The sequence below is a fragment of the Balaenoptera acutorostrata genome, chromosome 1, assembly GCF_949987535.1.
Source record: "Balaenoptera acutorostrata chromosome 1, mBalAcu1.1, whole genome shotgun sequence".
Taxonomy (NCBI): Eukaryota; Metazoa; Chordata; class Mammalia; order Artiodactyla; family Balaenopteridae; genus Balaenoptera; species Balaenoptera acutorostrata.
Genome location: NC_080064.1, coordinates 153,435,457 through 153,454,888, shown reverse-complemented (window position 1 = coordinate 153,454,888; position 19,432 = coordinate 153,435,457). Strand labels below are relative to the sequence as shown.

Sequence of the window (19,432 nt, the reverse complement as noted above, 5' to 3'; positions counted from 1 at the left end):
TAGAAATCAATAAAAGAAAGACAACTGGAAAATGCCAGAAAGAACAATCTAATCATCAACAATCTACCTTAATTCAGCACGCTTTTGTTGAGTGTCTGCTACATGGCATGTCCCCAGGGGCGAGGACCATGGCTGTGTCCTCGGTGCACTCATTCCCTGACTCTATGATCTCCATCAGTATTTATACAGTAAATAAGTAAGGTTTTAGGAAAATACTAAAACTTACCTGGAGTTCATAATCTACTGGTGAGGGGTGAGGGTAGAGCGCCTGAGACCCTGACAAAGACAGCATATTCCATACGTGCTCTGAGATCTAGATATTGCTACAGGAACACTGAGGAGGCAGTCCTTATCAGTGCCTGATTTGTCACTTTTGTTTTATTGTGTTACATCCTTTGTCTGTTTCTCTTGTATTATATCGTGAGTTCCTGTGTCTAGGTTATCTTCCACATAGTGCAGTGCATGTAAGTGGGAGCTTAATAAAGGATTCTTCATGAAATAATGACACTTACCATCACTCACTGAGTTCCTCCCATCTTCACAAACATTTTCTCAATTAATCCTACAATAGCCTATGAGGCAGATGTTATCTCCATTTCATAGATAAGAAGTCAGAAGCAGACTTCCCTGGCGGTCCAGTGGTTAAAACTCCGCACTTCCAATGCAGGGGGTGTGGGTTCGATCCCTGGTCAGGGAGCTAAGATCCCACATGCCGTGCGGCCACAAAATAAATAAATAAATAAATAATAAAAATTAAAAAGACAAGAAGGCAGAAGCACAACTGGGCTAATATATCCAAAATAACCAGCTAAGGTGATGACTGGCTTGTGAACCCAGACTCAACTGACCCCAAAGCCATGCTCTTAGCCAGCACTATGTTCTGGATCTGCCCTTTGCGGTGTGATCATAAGAAGATGATTTAATACATCCTATCTCCAGTTCCTCTTTGGCAAAATGGCATAACTCATTCTTGCCTATTTCATTGGGATGAGGGCAGTTGTGATGTTCAAATGTAGGCTGTAATGTATAAATAAGGTATTAAAATAATTACTACATAGCAAATGCTCCTTTAGCTTAGAGACTGTCATGCATCTTTGATCTTCCCAGTTCTCCACCTAGAGCCTTGAAATATAGCAGTATTTGTTAATGTTTGTTGGATGACAAAATTACGAGTTAAGGAGAGAATGCATATTCATGAAGGATTTTGCTAGCTGCTGTTTTTAAAAGGTTAGAATTGAATTTTGTAATTGAAAAAAGTAAATTTATATTCTACCCTGGTTTAAGAAACTAGGTCTTTGATGGTGAATATGTTTCCCACCAGACTTTGAGTCGCCACGTGCCACCTCGGCAGGCCCGGGGCAGACTTGGCAAAGGTGCTGCCCAGGCTCTGTGCCTACACAGCTTGGTCAAGAGGTCTAGATAATTGCTCACTGGGCTCTGCACACAAAGGTACATTTTGCAAAGCTGCTTTTTGCACGTCGTCAGTTGGAAATGTAACTCTCAGAGTGTAGGTCATTTTACTTTGTATGTATTCAGAGTGACTGCAGAATTGCTTTAGCAGATAATTTCATGGTGAGAAGGAAAATACTTCATAGATATCCTCAACTGAAATCCTAAAAGCTGAACTGGAGGTTGTCAGCTTTCTTCTTTTGATAGCTGTGCTCCCTTTAGAAAGAAGGAAAAGGAAAAATAACCTTAAAGTTCTCCTTCCCATGAGGGGTAAGATGCCGTGCCCCCTACATTGTTTGACCTTTTCGATTGACTCTTTTATAGCTGGCTTTATTGTCTCAAATGAGTTGGGCCGATGTGAAGTTCTATCTTTATTATTTTCATTTCATTCTCTGTGGGCAGCATTACTAACTCCATAGGGAACCACCTTGTGCAGTTGTGGGTGTGAGGACAGGAGAATGGGGGTAGATGGCGTCCCATAAACCCATTGTTGTAAGTAGAAAACAGCTCGGAGCACAGCTGATGATGGGTCTGGAGAGTCTCCACAGGTAAGAAATAAAAATAGTACCACATGCCCTCTTCTTAGTTTTCTAGTTCAGTGCTTCTCAAGCTATCTCTGGTAAAGAATTCATATCTAATTTTTTCAAATATCCAATCTATCTCAGATTAATACTTGTGTCAAAATGTAATAAGTTAAATTTAGAAAAGTTAAATTTTAAAAAGATGAATAAAATACAAGCCCCAATTTTTAAATTTGATTCAGACATAAATGTATATTTCAGTTAACGTATTCAGAACAAACACCAAGAAAAAGGAAAGAATTACAGACACTGTGCACATTTTTAATTTGACATGTGCACAGAGGTGATTAATACAGAAAATTCCTATTACACTTGTACTTCTGTCACTCCATAATGATAATTGAACAAAGTTACAAGTGAAATAGCAGTTCTTCATACTAAATGCCTATATGCACACTTTGAATGAATAGCATGCATATATGAGCTTGCTTCTTGCTTGCTAATTGATCTAATCTAGGTGAGATTGACAACAGTGCTATTCTCAGGGGACAGATGATAGAGCCAGAAGTGAGTCCATCAAGGACACAAGCCGTGGTTCAGGCACTCAACAAAAGTGTGCTGAATTAGAGCAGGTTGTTGGTGACTAGACTGTCCTTTCTGAACTGTGGTTCTGGGAACTACTCATCCATGTCAGTGATCCCCAGGGCTCTACTCCCAGGTAGGGGCCAGATCTTTATGACAGCAGCAGCTAATCCTCTGAACCATCCTCAGCTAAACCCCATTGTTCAAGAGCGGAGGCTTTCAGAAATGATTTACAATGTCTTTCTGAGTAACAATGAATCTTTATTGCTGAAGAGTGGAATAAAACTGCTCCCAGGATAAAGGAATAGGTTCTCCTCCTATGGGGTCTGGAGATGGGAAAAGAAGGCCATCATGAAAGTGTGTATGGGTTATGTAACTAGGTATTTTCTGAAGGGCATTCAAGGTCATTGAGGATCCAGCCCTGCATTTCCCCTTAGGGCGGTGGGACTGAAACTCGGCTCTCTGGATGCTCTGATCAATAAGAACCCCAGTCTAAGGAGGTGTGAGCTCAAAGTGGAGGGAAGCCTCTCTTCTACGGTTCTGATAACGTACCTCTGGCCCCATACTGTAGTGCCCCACTCAGCAAAACAAAAAGCATACAGTTCACTAGACCTACAGACCTCAGAGAGCATTCAGTGCCTATCTTTGTTACCCAACTACTCATGTCCTTGATTAAATTTCATTGATACGTACTGTACCTTCCCTGAGGTGAGTTCTGGTAGGAACAATCTTTTTCTTATAATAGTGCTATTTCAGTGCCCTTTACAGGTTAGTACCCTGTGCGGCTGCCGAACCGGCTGCCTTATCATGTGGCTATTAGTTTTACCCCCCAAAGTCTAGTCTCAATAGAGCAGCCAAACTGACCTCTTAAAGTCTAAGTCAGTCTTTACGACTCTTCATTTTATCAGAATGAAAGCCGAAGTCCTTATGGTGACCTTCTATCTGCCCCCCTCCCATCTCCCCACCCTCATTCTCCCACCCTGGCATCCTTGCTATTTCCTGAAGACACTCTTCTGCCTCATGGTCTTTGCACCGGCTGTTACCCGCACAGAAGGCTCTTTACCAAAATAACCGTATTGTTAACTCCATACCCCTTTTAAGTCTTTGCTCAATGGTGCGTTTTCAAAAAGGCTTCTCATGCTCACTTCGGCATGAGGATTAGCTTCTGCTGTCATATACTAAAATTGGAACGATACAGAGAAGATTAACATGGCCCCTGCGCAAGGATGACACTCAAATTCGTGAAGCGTTCCATAGTTTTACCTAGAGACTGTCATACAGAGTGAAACAAGTCAGAAAGAGAAAAACAAACATTGTATAATATTGCTTATTGTGGAATCTAGAAAAATGATACAGATGAACTTACTTGCAAAGCTGAAGTAGAGACACAGACATAGAGAATGAACTTGTGGATACCACGGGGGGATGGGGGGCGGGATGAACTGGGAGATTGGGATTGACGTATATACACTACTATGTGTAAAACTGATAACTAATGAGGGCCTACTCTATAGCACAGGGAACTCTGCTCGGTGCTCTGTGGTGACTTAAATGGAAGGAAATCCAAAAAGGAGGCGACACGTGTATGCGTGTGACTGATTCACTTTGCTGTACAGTGGAAATTAACAACATTGTAAAGCAACTGTACTCCAATAAAAATTTTTTAAAAAGTCATCAATAAATACAAAGTCATCTAAAAAAAAACAAAAACAAAAATGTTTCTCAAAGAGGTTGTAACATTACAACCCACTCCCAACCCTCCCTTTGGCACTTCCAATTTTCTTTACCAAACTCTGTAATACCCACCCCCCAGCCCTGACAGGATTTATTGCCTTCTAACAAACACACAAAATTACTCAGTTTATCAAACACTCATGTAGCCCTTATTATTATTATAGCCCTTTAGAAAGAACTAATTTAAAACTTTGATTATATGTATTGATTATTTTCTGACTCCTTTCTCTAGCATATCAGTTCCATAAGGGCAGGAATTTTAAAAAATTTACTACTGTATTTCTGGTGCTTAGAATAGTACCTAGCAAATCTTGGGTTCTTAAAAAATATTTGTTAATAAATGAATGATTCTCCCACTACTTCTTTTCACAGAACCATACTTGAGTTTCCTTTAAACATCTCAAGCCCTGGTGTTTCTCTCCTCTTGCATGTGCCACTTCCGCTCCCTGGAATGCTTTGCCCCCCTCACCTATGCCACAAACTCCACCTATCCTTTAATTTCATTTAACTTCATCACTGCCCATGAGAACTTTCTCTTGACCGTGTACAGACATAGTCAAGAGCTCCTTTCTCAGTGTAGCCAGATCAAACCAAGGATGCTTTCCCGAAGAAACTTAGTTCTGGCAAATAAATCATCTGTGTGCCTGGACAAGACATTTTCTCAGAGGGTCAGGGCACAGAGCTGATATCTGAGTTTCAAGCACAGGGGAGGTTGGAAAACATCAATGATAAAACACTTGCCTAGAGTATATTTTATCCCCATCCATTGGATAGGAGTAAACCCGATTCTGTATTGAATAGGAGAGGAGAGAGAAGGAAGGGGAGAGACCAGCTGCTTACACCATCCATTATCCAAAAGAGCAAATTAAAAGACATTGAAAAATAAACACCTAAGGTTAAAAAAAGAGTAGACAATGATTTCCCATGGAGAGTTTGGAAAATGGCAAGGTCAATCCAAGATAGCTGAGGTGTTCAGACCACAATCTGTCTCCAGTGACTCTACAGAAATGCAATTTCTCTTGACCTCTTAGACAGACAATCCTAAAGTATTTAATGAGTGTCATTTTCCTCCTCTGGTACTCTCAGGCAGTTTGGGAGTGTCGTTTCAGAACTCCAAAAGACCAATAAAACTGCCCAGGCTTGACCAGAACTGAGATTCTTAGGCAGGGCAACACCATTAAGCTTCAATTAAGGAATGTGCTCAGGTAACCAACCCTGGTTTCAGATTTCCAGAAATAATTATTTGAGTTCTCAGGCACAGTCTCTTCAAAAGCTACTAAAGAGCTTTATAAATACCTACTCATTATGGTCCCTCAATTCTATATAAATTTGACCAAATATTTGAGAAAGCATGACTTTGCCATTAAGATACCCTGCAAACACAGATCTCTCCAAACACAGGCCAACTATTTGCTTTGTGTCTTATCCAAGGAAAAACTGCTGCCAACTGCTAATTGATTATTTTATTCTGCTTAAGTTCAAGTGTATGAATATATAGGGTCTTGGATAACTCAAGGCTGCATAGGGTTAGAAAACAAGGCCTTTTCATTATCCTCATCCATCATCCACCTGAATTTATTTTCAGAAAATATATCCCCATTTTTGAGTTTCCAGAAATAAATTTTTTTCTAGGCATAATTTCTTTGAAAGCTTTTCATGAGCTTTGTAAATTACCAACCTCCCAAGGAGGGTTTAAATCAGATTAAAACAGAACGGAGAGAGGGAGTTGAGTTTGGTCTCAGCCAGGCTACCAGGTACTTTCTATCACACATAATGCAGGAAGCTGCAGAGAGCTCTGAACCGATGCCTGAGTGTACTGGCTGGGCCGCGGCTCAGGGCCCGACATGCACAAGCAGACAAAGTCTGACAGCTGAGATGCTCATACTTCCTCTACAGTATCCTGGACAAGGGTCACCAAGAGGCGATATTTCCCCTCTTAGAGAGCTTCCGACTCTGCTTCTTCTGTTCCCGACTACCTCAAGTGTTGGAAAAATTTCCCCCCTGGTTCTTCTCCATTGGGCAAAACTGTACCTTATGGGGATATGCAGTTTGAATCTATTCTTTCTTTTACATGAAATCCCTCAAGTATGCAGTGCAGCGCTGTCTAACAGAACTTTCTGCAGGGATGGAAATCTGTGTGTTGTCCAATATGATAACTACTTGCCACATGTGGCTATTGAGCCCTTGAAATGTGCAGGTGTAACTGAAGAACTAATTTTTAAATTTCTATTTAATTACTTTAAATAGTCACGTGTGGTTCACAGCTATCATACTGAACAGTGAAGACTGAGACATTTTTCATGAATCTCTTTACCAAAAATCTTCCCTTTTCCAGGTAGATAGCCCTTGTTTCTTCAACAGTTTCTCAACCAAAATGCCTTCCAGAACCTTCTCCCTGTAGTCAGTCCTCTCTGGATATGACCTGATTTGCCAAATTCCTACAATGTACTAAAGCAGAGAACTCCTGGTGAGGTCTGCCCCAAAAGACCATGGCCTCTTATCTGATTCTGCTCAGATGTTTGATAATCCACTCCTTGAACCTTACCTAGCCAGTACATTTTTGGCATATACTCAGCCCTCAATAGTTATTGAGGGCTGAGTATATGAGCCCTCAGTAACTAGCCTTCTTGAAAGAAAATAACTGTTATCTGGGGGAGAATAAAATTTCTAGGTAAGCACCTCCCTTCAGAGATCACAAGTGACACTCAAAGTGAGAGAAAGTTAAATTATCTATCCTTGGCTTCTCACTGAGCCCTGGAGGGCACTCAGAAGGGGTTGCAGATATCATTCTATTCACTGAAATGTCTTATATATTATACAGCACATCGAATATCAGCAAATTGCAATTGTGATACTCTTTAGACAAATCATTAAATGGGTGTTGCATTTCTACAAAAAAAGATATGTATAAGTTGAATTTGAGAAACAAATCATTTCAGAGATTCTTTATCACCTTTGTGTGTTGTTCTGCAAAGAGCCAGCAGATCCCTAAACATCTTAGCTTTGTGTTTCTCTTCTCCTTCCTCTAGATTGTATACATGATCCATACACAGTCCCCAGGAAGCATTAAGAGAGGGCTATTTTCAGGAATTGGGGTAAATACACTTACTTGCAAAGACCTTTCTCAAAGTGAATAATCACCCTTAATAGAGCTGAGAATTACTGAATCTCTTGTGTTTATGAATCAAATTTTTAAAGTGGGGCACAACCTCAGCATTACCTTACTGGACAGAAAGAATTCATTACATAGCCACCTAACAGGGCTGACAGGGAGCCCCTCACCCCAAACCTTGGTGAGCTTCTGAATATGAGCGGTAAAGCTTTCTGAAAACAGATGGGGAGAACGGGGCTAAGAAAGAAGAGAGAACTGGGCTGACCATCTCAACAAAGTGCCTAAAAACTCTTACCCATAGAATTCCTTTCATTTCTTCCAATAAGTAATCCTTTACCAAATTTTATGTATGCAAATCCTTTCTCTGTGGCTCAAGAAAAAAATAACTACACTTTCACATGTAGGCACAAACAAACTGAGGTCTCTTTGATCTCTCTTAAGCCTCTTATTAATCCTGAAAAGCCTTTAGGCACAGAGTTCAGCCCCTTTTTCTGTAAGGCCAAGTATTAATTTTAACATATTCGGTAAAAGCACAAAGGCCATTAAATATACCCACGTGCGCCAGAGCTCGTGAGGTATAATTAAATTTTAACAAGAACAATAAACTGCGTGAATTCAAGGGAAATGTTACTTTCTTAACACTTATCCTTTCAATAAAGGATAAGTCTTACCTAAACGATGATTATCTCTGGGTTAAGGTCTTGGAAGGCATCTACTGCAAGGTGCAAGAATGTCTTCCAGTCAGTTCTGGAGAAGGGTATATGAGAACCTGGGAGGAAGACAGAAGAGAAGCCAAATCCCCCTCTTGTTGGAAGACATCAGGGTCCAAAAGTGATGGAACATAAAAACAAAACCAGTGAGTGCCTGTGAAAAGCTCCCTGTAATAATAGTTTGAAACTTAAGAGAACTAGATCAAAGTGAATAGTTAGGAGGGAAAATGTGGATGGTCTTGATTAGTGCTTTTCACAGCCCCTTTATTTAGGGGTGGGGAAGGGGTGGAAAAGGCAGCAGGACAAGGCTTTGGGCCCCCCAAACTGGCCCTGACTTCAGCAAGAACAGCTCCTTGTAAAAATCTGATTTCTCTATTTGGCTTCCATGGAGGCTTTCATATTTTAAAAGATAAAGAAATTTTGCAAGCCCCTTAGCTAAATGTCCATCCCCCATACAACTTACAGGGAGGAGAGCAGGGTTTCACTTACAATGTAGAGGGCACGTTCGTACTCAGGGACACAGGTAATAGAACCGAACGATACTACTCCCATCTTTTTTTTTTTTTTTTTTTGCTATTCCCATCTTTAATTACTTGTGTTGAAGTCTAATTTGTTTTTAAGAGATGGCACAGAAGTTGTGTAAACATTACTAAGAGTAAACATTAAGCCTGCAAGGAAATTACCTTAAATCCCAGAAGAATGCTGATGCATTTTGGCAGAGTCCAAGTAAAGTCATATGCAATTCTCATCTGTCAACACCATTCAATTTACTGTAGAGCAAAAGAGTTCTACCCCTTCATCCTTCCTTTCCAACAGCCCCTTTAGTCCTTCTCAAAAAGGACCCTAGACTATGGCCATACTTAACTGATCCCCATCATGAACTTGAAAAACATGTACCAGACACAGTACTTGTACAGTGAAAATAAAGATTAAAAAGATACACTGGCTGCCTTTGAGGAGTTGAGGTCTAATAGGAGAGACAGGTACATGAATTGCAGTACGGGAAGACAAAGAAAGGGATGAAGGTTCAAGGGCTGAATGGACAGCCAGGCAGACCGGCTGGCTGCTGAAGGCAGCAAGTGAAGCAATTAAGTGTATCCCGGGGAGGCAGAAAAAAGCTTGACTCACTGTCTCTGCCTTAGGTCAGGACCCTCATCATTTCTTATCTAGACAGTTGTAATAACCTCCTAAATGGGTCTCCCTGCCTCTAGGCTTACTTCATCTACTCTATCCCACTCTCTACCTGACCTGCTTAAAATTCTTCAATGACACAGCCAACTGCAGAGCCAACACCTCTTACAATGACTTACAGCGGTCTTCATTATCAAAATCCTGCCCATCTCTCTGGCTTCTTTTCTTCTAAACTCAAGGTCACATAAAAGTTCTTGGAGGTCCCCAAAGGCTCTGTGCTCTCAAATATATCTGGGCCTTTGCACAAGGTATTTCTTCTGTCCACAACATCTTCCTTATCTCAATCTGGCTAATTCCCATTTGTTCTCGGAGAATCAACTCCCCTACAAAGCTTCTCTGGACAGTCCCTAGACTAGGACAGTGCCCCATCCTCAGTGTTCCCAGAATACCACGTACTTAGCCCTAGTAGAACATTTTCCACACTGCTTGCATTTGTCACTGTGTTTTATCTGCTTAATTCCCCAAACTCAGATTGTGAATTCCTTAAGGACAGTAAGTTCATTATCTTTGTACCACCAAAGGTCATGCAGCACCTGGTGCATAATAGAGACTCAGTGAATGTTTTGAGTTCAATAAAATGTTGACCTAGAGGCTCATAACATAGAAGGGAAAAAAATCAGTTAAAAGGAAAAGGAAAAACGTTAAATCTTTTTTTGTCACTTCTTGTTGGGGCACCAGAATGAAGTCACTTAACTGATCTGAAACAGGATTCTCACTTGACACTAATGATTAAGAGGGCACACGAGGTAGTGGGAAGTACAAAAACCTTACAATCAACCATAGCTTCAGTTGAATCCTTTGCCTTATCACTTACTGGTTGTGTGACTTGGGTAAAGTTACATAGCCCCTTGATGCCTCAGTTTCCACATCTGAAAATGGGGATAATAACAGTCCGTATGTGATAGGGTTATTGAGAGGATTAAATGAGCCTGGAAAGCACTTTGAACAGTGTCTGCCACATACTCAGCAACTGATAAACACCAGATATTGTTACTGTCATTGTTATTAGTTTGTGAGAATACTTTGTAAAGAGCTAAACAAATTCCTATCATCTTAACCATAAAATAGCATTTTCACGAAGTCTTTCCAAGTTTACAGTAAGGAAAGTCCCCAGAGGGCTATAATACAGCATAGCTGTATATCAAATGTGACTTCAGTTTTAAAGTGATGTTCTACTCAATTTCATTTGGAAATATTCTGTGTATCTTTTAAAACTCAGTAGATAGACTTTAAAGAAAAAAATCTGTATTTATAGCAGAATGAATTGACTTAGCACTCAGGCTGGATTCTATCTTCTCTAGAACAAATGAAGGATTTCTTGACTGTCTGTCTACAGGGGGATCTGGCTAGAAAAAGGGAATGGCCCCGGGACCCATGAGCAAGCTAACTAGTGCTGGGAGACGGAGGAGAGTGTGTGTGTGTGTGTGTGTGTGTGTGTGTGTCCACACGCACGTGCATGCTCTAATGTTTTCTTAAAGGTTTCTCCAGGAAATGTCTGATCACATATTTACTTTTCTCAGTCTATGACAGCATGGATCGTAGAATAGATGTCTCTCATCCACAGCATTAGCTGAATTACAGTGCTTTTCTTCCAGTAAAGGCAAAGTACACACCTTAGACAACGGCTCTGGAGTTGTTTTTCTCTCAAAAAAGTAGCCTAGGTCTGAAAAAACAAAAACATAGCAGCCATTCTCCTGAACATTTCCAGGCTTCTAGAGGGTTAAATGAAAGGCAAGGAAAAGAAAATACACTGTGAGAAAAAAGAAAGATGGAGAAGAAAACAAGGGAAAAAAACCCCATGGAAACCAGAAGTGGCTGGAGCAACTCCTCATGGTTACAGCACACGTGCCTGGGGCAAGGCAAGAGAGGTACTTAGCTGTGCTGAGGCTCTCCTCTGCACCCAGTTAGGAAAGATAAGATGGAAATGGTAACATCACACCAGGTGGGCCTGGATGAGACTTTTGGAAGCACCTGCTTCTAGCATTTTGCAAACAGGGGTTGCAAAAGCAAGTCTTAAGTCTTCTCCAGAGACAATGAGGAAAGTTAAAGTCTGTTTTCAAAGGATGGTCTAAAGGCAAGGGGATGGTCTGAGTCAGTATTCAAAGTGTTCTGAGGGGGTATCATTTCGGACACAACGGAATATCTCCTAAACTACAGCTGCCTCCCTGCTACTGTTGAAATAACCAAACTCAAACAAGTCACAAGATCACCCAAACCATCAGGAGGAACGATGCCACGGTTTACACCACTAGTAAGCACACTTCTAATGAGGTCAGACTCGAGGTTTGGAATCTTATGTTGGCCTGTTTACCTTTCTCCCCTTAAATGGGCACCAGGCCAGCTGTCCTGCAATGTGGGCCAGTAAACAGAAAGGTGGTCAAGCAAAACAGAGCCTTAGCGTCTGCAAAAATCTGTCCCTGCTACTTAAACAACGATTCAAAGCCTGAGCCCCCAAGTGGTCGGTCATTAATGGGATCACAAATGGGGCTGTTTCCTGCTTAATACCATTCAAGAATTTAAGAGATTCATTAGCTTATGCCTCACCTTCCTCCTAACTACTCTCATTTTAGTTAAATGTATTTATACCTGTCTTCTTCTAAAAGGGAACCACGGTGGTTTGATATCATTAATACTACAACAGACCAGCCTCCAAGGCTCACTGTAAAACCCAGAAACTGTAAGCTCACAGCTAGTTCCTTCCAGCCCTAAGCCTCTGGGATCCTCTGCATTGTAAAGACAGTAAAGGCTGAATTTTAGAACATGAGTCGGGCTAGAGAAAATCATAATTAATTGTGAGATGGTGACTTTTACTACCCTATAAAGCTGGATTAAATGTAGATGCTCTTAAGACCGCTTAAGAAATGTACGTTTCTCTCCACCACCCACTGTGACAACTTAACCAGCCTTCTGGGACAGGAGGAAAAGGTAACTGGGCCACAAGGATCCAGACTCTTGAATCTTTGTTGGAATAATAGCAGCTAATATATTTTACACCTCAAGGCTTCCACAATCTCTTCTCTTATTTTAATACAGGGGAAACTGTCCACTAATAGACTTTTCCCCCTGTATATATCAAGAGGCTGTCTTTTTTCCTAAGAACCAATGAATCAACAGGAGCAAGTGACCCTTGGGTACTGTAGCTACTACTGGAATGTAAGCACAAGCAGGGAGGGGCAGAGGGTTCAGAGGCAGGGACTTGATGTCTTTAAACCCCCAGGTACACGCTGTTGGGGATTAAGAAATACATGTGGATGACAGGGTGTGAGAAAATCCTGGAAACTTCTGAAAAACAGGTTTTAAATTGGGTACAACATGAGCTCCCTCTTTAACAAACTCCTGCAAAGAAACACCCCTTTGAGTGCCCTAATTCCAGACTGCAGGCTGGCTGTGGACACTGACCCAACATGCACCTACACAGTAAATCTAACATACGCGCAAACTTGACTTTGGATGCACCAGCTCTGGATTTCACATTTGCTCTGTTAGCCAAAAACAGCACGAGGGCACAAGAGTACCTTGTTTTCTCCCTACCACGACCAGGCTCATCTACAGAACACATAGTGTCTTAATTATCTTGATAAGACACTAAATTATTCCTTGCAAATAATAATATTCTACAGCACTCCATCTTAATAAAACCCAAAACATAAAAAGTGTTGTCTAAAAAAACTGAACTCTTCATTTATAAATATGAAGAAGGTTTTTCTAGGTTGGCAGATGGACAAGGAACACAGATGGCGAGGGAATGAGCTAACAAATGGACAGGATGAAAAATACCTATTATATACCAGCCAAAGGTATGATACCTTTAATGAGGTGATGCTCCAGGGATGATGGGGGAATTCAAATTCAACTAATATTTACTGAGTGGCTATACTTCCTTTAATCATGACATTTATTAGTCATAATCACCCTTGTGTGGTGTCACTATTTTCAGATTCAGGTGACAAAATAGCTGGAGTTTAAGTAAGGCAGGCTGAAAAACGCCTCAGTGATGATGGGGTTGACAACCCTGATAGACTGCAAGAACTCTAAGGAGTTGCTGTTTTCCAGCTGGGGATGGGTGCCCCACCACCCACATTCCCTCATACATCTAGTAACAAGCCAACAAGCCAGAGTTAAGGGGAAAGTAGTTTTTCCTCTGAAACGTCTTAAGTGAAACAAATACAGAATGTGCCTACAAAATATTCAAAATCATCCAACATAGACCCATCACCAGACCTGCAGAAGGTTGGGAGAGCACTCTACAAAGAAGTGAGAAAAAGGGATGTTATTACATTGACTGTGTGCTGTATAGCTCTGCTCCTTCTCAGGTTGAATTAATGAGCTTTCAAGAAACACAGGAGTGGCATTTCTAGACTACTGGACAATTATGATGGACCATTAATGGTGTTAACAGTGCTCAGGGCTCCATGAGGCAGAGCACCCACCTTCAGCAAATGGACTCCCTGGAGCAACCCACTGTATAATTCATTAGCAAACCAACCACTAATACGCTTACCTCTTTAGAAGGTGGAAGGATCAAGCAGACCATGTGACAAACGTTTACGCTCCCCCTAGTCTTGCCGAATGCCGATCTTTCCATTTTGTAACTCTACTCTGGTATCTGTTCTCAGCAGGTTTTTGGGTTAGAATTCTTTTGTCTCCACAATAAAATCTCCCAGCACCTGATATACTGGGGATGAACTGCCCTTAAACGAACATTATTTGGCCCCTATGTGTTCTTATATCTTGGTCCACACTAATGTAGGCCTGGGGAGGCCAAGGCTAATTAAAAATAACCAAATGGAGGACCTTCAAGATGGCAGAGGAGTAAGACGTGGAGATCACCCTCCTCCCCACAAATACGTCAAAAATACAACTACGTGTGGAACAACTCCTACAGAACACCTACTGAATGCTGGCAGAAGACCTCAGACCTCCCAAAAGACAAGAAACTCCCCATGTACCTGGATAGGGAAAAGGAAAAAAGAAAAAACAGAGACAAAAGAATAGGGACGGGACCTGCACCTCTGGAAGGGAGCTGTGAAGGAGGAAAAGTTTCCACACACTAGGAAGCCCCTTCACTGGCGGAGATGGGGGGTGGCAGGGGGGAAGCTTCGGAGCCACGGAGGAGAGTACAGCAACGGGATGGAGAGGACAAAGCGGAGAGATTCCTGCACAGAGGATCAGTGCCGACCAGCACTCACCAGCCCGAGAGGCTTGTCTGCTCACCCGCCGGGGCGGGTGGGGGCTGGGAGCTGAGGCTCAGGCTTCGGGGGTCGGATCCCAGGGAGAGGACTGGGGTTGGCTGCGTGAACACAGCCTGAAATGGGCTAGGGCACCACAGCTAGCCGGGAGGGAGTCCGGGGAAAAGCCTGGACCTGCCTCAGAGGCAAGAGACCATTGTTTCAGGGTGCATGAGGATAGGGGATTCAGAGCACCGCCTAAACGAGCTCCAGAGACAGGCACGAGCCGCGGCTATCAACGCGGACACCAGAGATGGGCATGAGATGCTAAGGCTGCTGCTGCAGCACCAAGAAGCCTGTGTGCAAGCACAGGTCACTCTCCATACCTCCCCTGCAGGAAGCCTGTGCAGCCTGCCACTGCCAGGGTCCCATGATCCAGGGACAACTTCCCCAGGGGAACACACGGCGTGCCTCAGGCTGGTGCAGCGTCACGCCGGCCTCTGCCGCCACAGGCTCACCCCGCATTCCGTACCCCTCCCTCCCCCCAGACTGAGTGAGCCAGAGCCCCATAATCAGCTGCTCCTTTGACCCCATCCTGTCTGGGCAGGGAACAGACGCCAAAGGGTGACCTACATGCAACAGCGGGGCCAAATCCAAAGCTGAACCCTGGGAGCTGTGCGAACAAAGAAGGGAAAGGGAAATTTCTCCGTGTAGCCTCAGGAGCAGTGGATTAAATCCCCACAATCAACTTGATGTACCCTGCATCTGTGGAATACCTGAATAGGCAGCGAATCATGCCAAAATTGAGGTGGTGGACTTTGGGAGCAACTGTAGACTTGGGGATTGCTGTATGTGACCGATTAGTTTCTGACTTTCATGTTTATCTTAGTACAGTTTTTAGTGCTTGTTATCATTGGTGGATTTGTTTATTGGTTTGGTTGCTCTCCTTTTTTTAAATTACTTTCTTATTTTTTATTTTAACAATATTTTAAAAATTTTTTATTTTAATTATTTTATTTTATTTTATTTTATATATTTCTTTTTTCGTCTCCCTTTTCTTCTGAGCCATGTGGCTGACAGGGTCTTGGTGCTCCAGCCGGGTGTCAGGCCTGAGCCTCTGAGGTGGGAGAGCTGAGTTCAGGACATTGGACCAGCAGAGACCGCCTAGGCCCATGTAATATCAATTGGCAAGAGTTCTCCCAGAGATCTCTGTCTCAATGCTAAGACCCAGCTCCACTCAACGACCAGTAAGCACCAGTGCTGGACACACTATGCCAAACAACTAGCAAGACAGGAACACAACCCCACCCAAGAGCAGAGAGGCTGCCTAAAATCATAATAAGTTCACAGACACCCCAAAACACACCAGTGGACACAGTCCTACCCACCAGAAAGACAAGATCCAGCCTCATCCATCAGAAAACAGGCAACAGTCCCCTCCACAAGGAAGCCCACACAACCCACTGAACCAACCTTAGCCACTGGGGTCAGACACCAAAAACAACAGGAACTACGAACATGCAGGCTGCAAAAAGGAGACCCCAAATGCAGCAAGTTAAGCAAAATGAGAAGACAGAGAAATACGCAGCAGATGAAGGATCAAAGTAAAAATCCACCAGACAAAACAAATGAAGAGGAAATAGGCAATCTACCTGAAAAAGAATTCAGAGTAATGATAGTAAAGATGATCTAAAATCTTGGAAATAGAATGGAGAAAATACAAGAAACATTTACAAAGGACCTAGAAGAATTAAAGTGTAAACAAACAATGATGAACAACACAATAAATGAAATTAAATATTCTCTAGAAGGAATCAATAGCAAAATAACTGAGGAAGAAGAATGGATAAGTGACCTGGAAAATAAAATAGTGGAAATAACTACCACAGAGCAGAATAAATAAAAAAGAATGAAAAGAATTAAGGACAGTCTCAGAGACCTCTGGGACAAAACCAAAATTCGAATTATAGGGGTCCAAGAAGAAGAAGAAAAAAAGAAAGGGACTGAGAAAATATTTGAAGAGATTATAGTTGAAAACTTCCCTAATATGGGAAAGGAAATAGTCAATCAAGTCCAGGAAGCACAGAGTCCCATAAAGCATAAATCCAAGGAGAAACACACCAAGACACATATTAATCAAACTATCAAAAATTAAATACAAAGAAAAAATATTAAAAGCAGCAAGGGAAGAGCAACAAATAACATACAAGGGAATCCCCATAAGGTTAACAGCTGATCTTTCAGCAGAAACTCTGCCACCCAGAAGGGAGTGGCAGGACATATTTAAAGTGATGAAAGGGAAAAATCTACAACCAAGATTACTCTACCCAGCAAGGATCTCATTCAGATTCGATGGGGAAATTAAATCCTTTACAGACAAACAAAACTAAGAGATTCAGCACCACCCAACCAGCTTTACAACAAATACTAATGGAACTTCTCTAGGCAGGAAACACAAGATAAGGAAAAGACCTACAATAACAAACCCAAATCAATTTAAAAAATGGTAATAGGAACATACATATTGATAACTACCTTAAATGTAAATGGATTAAATGCTCCAACCAAAAGACACAGACTGGCTGAATGGATACAAAAACAAGACCCATATATATGCTGTCTACAAGAGACCCACTTCAGACCTAGGCACACATACAGACTGCAAGTGAGGGGTTGGAAAAAGATATTCCATGCAAATGGATATCAAAAGAAAGCTGGAGTAGCAATTCTCATATCAGACAAAATAGACTTTAAAATAAAGACTATTACAAGCGACAAAGAAGGACACTACATAATGATCAAGGGATCAATCCAAGAAGAAGATATAACAATTGTAAATATTTATGCACCCACATAGGACCACCTCAATACATAAGGCAAATGCTAACAGCCATAAAAGGGGAAATCAACAGTAACACAATAATAGTAGGGGACTTTAACGCCCCACTTTCACCAATGGACAGACCGTCCAAAAAATAAATAAATAAGGAAACACAAGCTTTAAATGACACATTCAACAAGATGGACTTAATTGATATTTATAGGACATTGCATACAAAAACAACAGAATACACTTTCTTCTCAAGTGCTCATGGAACATTCTCCAGGATAGATCATATTTGGTTCACAAATCAAGTCTTGGTAAATTTAAGAAAATTGAAATAGTATCAAGTATCTTTTCTGACCACAATGCTATGAGACTAGATATCAATTACCAGAAAAAAACTGTAAAAAATACAAATACATGGAGGCTAAACAGTACACTACTTAATAACCAAGAGATCACTGAAGAAATCAGAGAGGAAATCAAAAAATACCTAGAAACAAAAGACAATGAAAACATGACAGCCCAAAACCTATGGGATGCAGCAAGAGCAGTTCTAGGAGGGAAGTTTATACCAATACAATCCTACCTCAAGAAACAAGAAAAATCTCAAATAAACAACCTAACCATACACCTAAAGCAATTAGAGAAAGAAGAACAAAAAACCCCAAAGTTAGCAGAAGAAAAGAAATCATAAAGATCAGATCAGAAATAAATGAAAAAGAAATGAAGGAAATGATAGCAAAGATCAATAAAACTAAAAGCTGGTTCTTTGAGAAGATAAAATTGATAAACCATTAGCCAGACTCATCATGAAAAAAAGGGAAAAGACTCAAGTCAACAGAATTAGAAATGAAAAAGGAGAAGTAACAACTGACCCTGCAGAAATACAAAGGATCATGGGAGATTACTACAAGCAACTATATGCCAATAAAATGGACAAGCTGGAAGAAATGGACAAATTCTTAGAAAAGTACAACCTTCCGAGACTAAACCAGGAAAAAATAGAAAATATAAACAGACCAATCACAAGCACTGAAATTGAGACTGTGATTAAAAATCTTCCAACAAACAAAAGTCCAGGACCAGATGGCTTCACAGGTGAATTCTATGAAACATTTAGAGAAGATCTAACACCTATCCTACTCAAATTCTTCCAAAATATAGCAGAGGGAGGAACAATTCCAAACTCATTCTATGAGGTCACAATCACCCTGATACCAAAACCAGACAAAGATGTCACAAAAAAAGAAAACTACAGGCCAATCTCACTGATGAACATAGATGCAAAAATCCTCAACAAAATACTAGGCAGCAGAATCCAACAGCACATTAAAAGGATCACACACCATGATCAAGCGGGGTTTAACCCAGGAATGCAAGGATTCTTCAATATATGCAAATCAATCAATGTGATAAACCATATTAACAAATAGAAGGATAAAAAATATGATAATCTCAATAGATGCAGAAAAAGCTTTTGACAAAATTCTACACCCATTTATGATAAAAACCCTCCAGAAAGTAGGACTAGAGGGAACTTACCTCAACATAATAAAGGCCATATATGACAAACCCACAGCCAACATCATTCTCAATGGTGAAAAGCTGAAACCATTTCCACTAAGATCAGGAATAAGACAAGGTTGCCCACTCTCACCACTATTATTCAACATAGTTTTGTAAGTGTTAGCCACAGCAATCAGAGAAGAAAAAGAAATAAAAGGAATTCAAATCAGAAAAGAAGTAAAACTGTCACGGTTTGCAGATGACATGATACTCAACATAGAGAATCCTAAAGAGGCTACCAAAAAACTACTAGAGCTAATCAATGAATTTCGTAAAGTAGCAGGATACAAAATTAATGCACAGAAATCTCTTGCATTCTTATACACTAATGACGAAAAATCTGAAAGAGAAATTAAGGAAACAGTTCCATTTACCACTGCAAGAAAAAGAATAAAATACCTAGGCATAAACCTAGGGAGACAAAAAACTCGTGTGCAGAAAACTATAAGACACTGATGAAAGAAATTAAAGATGATACAAACAGATGGGGAGATATACCATGTTCTTGGATTGGAAGAATCAACATTGTGAAAATGACTCTACTACCCAAAGCAATCTACAGATTCAATGCA

The 19,432-nt window shown here is 41.1% G+C and overlaps 1 protein-coding gene and 1 non-coding gene across 3 annotated transcripts in view; one reads left to right on the top strand and one right to left on the bottom strand.

Annotated features, from left to right (window-relative positions):
* KCNH1 (potassium voltage-gated channel subfamily H member 1) overlaps positions 1 to 19,432 on the bottom strand; it is a 430,914-nt gene that overhangs the window by 148,259 nt on the left and 263,223 nt on the right. The window lies entirely within an intron of this gene.
* On the top strand, positions 3,709 to 3,813 carry LOC114236053 (U6 spliceosomal RNA). The gene has a single exon (XR_003622090.1). It is a non-coding gene; the product is annotated as a U6 spliceosomal RNA (small nuclear RNA).